This window comes from Bufo bufo, chromosome 10 (assembly GCF_905171765.1).
Source record: "Bufo bufo chromosome 10, aBufBuf1.1, whole genome shotgun sequence".
Taxonomy (NCBI): domain Eukaryota; kingdom Metazoa; phylum Chordata; class Amphibia; order Anura; family Bufonidae; genus Bufo; species Bufo bufo.
Window position 1 is genome coordinate 24,571,840 of NC_053398.1, and position 2,204 is coordinate 24,574,043.

Below are 2,204 nucleotides of genomic sequence, written 5' to 3' on the forward strand. Positions count from 1 at the left end.
TTTTTTGCCCCCATGTGCTATTTTTGCCGTTTCTCCACTTTCAGTCGGTGCCTTTGAGCGTCGCTTTTTCCAGTTAACTGCTCTGCAAATTGTTAAAGGGGTCCTCTCACTTCAGCAAATGTTGCCTCCTTTGCATGCTATTGAAATGAATGGTTCCGCACCCGTTCCGCAAAACTGCTGCTATTCATGCGGATATGTAAATGGACCCTCACCCTTCCGAGTGTCTTGAAGTGGCCTGAGCAGCAGGTGCGGCATCTCAACTGGTGCTCCATTAATTTCTATGGGAGTTCTGGAAATGGCCAAACGCTGTATTTGCGAACTCCAGGACTCCCATAGAGATGAGTGGAGCCACAGTGTGCCTGCTTGACCAGCCGCTTCCTTTATTTTGGGGCGCTCTGCGGGGCTTGATTGAGAGGGATCCCAGCAGTACGACCCCCCACTGGTCTAAAATACCCCTTTAAGCTCATCCAGTAGGACTTATCCATTTTTGGCCACCGACTATGGTTTCTGTTGCAAGAATTACCATGTCCATTGTCTCCCAAAATCCCCCCCCCCCCCCCCAATAAAATAAAAAAAAAAGTAAAATAAAATAAAAATCACGTTGTACGTCATTAACCGTTTACCTCCGGCACTCCCAGGATTCTCCATTCGCTTTTATAGGAGTTATGAGAACAGCCGAGCATGTTTGCATGCTAGGAGTTGTAGTTTCACAGCAGTCGTAGTTTCAAACTCAGTCTTCATCTGCCTGCAAGTGAGGAGTTAATGGAGTCAGTCCTAAGTGGAGTCGTTTCCTTTGAGCATCTTCTGCGTAGCGCGGCTGACGTCTGTCTATTCTGGTTTCCTCCCAGTTAACATGCATGCTTGACTCTGGTGTTGCTGGGCAGCTCCAGTTAATGGCTAATCTCCCACAAATCCTCTGAAATGTCGCTTACCTGCCCTTTTTCAGTTTGCTTCCTGGAGTTAAAGGGACGTTACGGTTAGATTAAGTGATCCCCCACCCACAGGATAGGGGATAACTATTACATTGGTAGGGGTTTCCTATTCCCCGTACCCCCTGCAGCCCCCATGAAATGAATGTAGCGACCATTTACAGCTCCATTTATTTCAGGGGGGCTGCAGGGCATACGGGGCCTCCGTTCTCGTGATTGGTTGGTGCCCCAAAAGTAGGACCCCCACCGATCTACTAGTTTATCCCTGATCCTGTGCATAGGGGGATTACTTAATCTAATTGGAATGCCCCTTTAACCCCAAGATGTGACCAATCATCAGTATCTGATCGGCAGACCCCCCACGATCAGCTGTTTGAGAAAGCACCCTCACTCGAGGAAGCCCCGTGGCCTACTCGCAGCTTTCTCTAGGCCATGTGAAGTCATCGGTCACGTGGCCTAGGCAGCACCATAGAAGTGAATGTGGCGGAGCTGCAATACCAAGCACAGCCTCTATACAATGGAGCTGCAAGAAGGCCGTGGCACTACTGTGAGCAACCGGTGCCGCCTTAGGGTCCATTCACACGTCCGCAATTCTGTTCCGCATTTTGCGGAACAGAATTGCAGACCCATTTGTTTCTATGGGGCTGCACGATGTGCTGCCCGGATCTGGAAATGCGGAACCGCACTTCCGCGTCCGCAATTCTGTTCCTGAAAAAAATTGAACATGTCCTATTCTTGTCCGCAATTGCAGACAAGATTAGGCATATTCTATTATAGTGCCCGCGATGTGCGGTCCGCAAAATGTGGAACACACATTGCTGGTGTCCATGTTTTGCGGATCTGCAAAACACATACGGATGTGTGAATGGACCCTTAAACAGCTGATCGGCGGGGGTCCCAGGTGTCGGATCCCCAACAATCAGATACTGATGACCTGATGAGGATAGGCCATTGGTTAAAAAAAACTCGGAAACCCCTGTTGATTGACAATTGCCTAGTCAAAGCGGTGTGTCCCTACACAGCACTGCACTGATTGGACATTGTAAGGCTGTGAGGGTAACACCCAATTGTCTATTTACTCATGTTTATAGGAGGATTAATGGAGGAACAGCACAAGGCAGAGTTGCTCCACAGTTATTTCATGGGGAATTCAATTATTTCCCAAAACAGATCCGGATCAGGCATAGGCTACTTTCACACTGGCGTTTTTGGGTCCGCTTGTGCGATTCGTTTCAGGGCTCTCACAAGCGGCCCAAAACGGATCAGTTCAGCCCC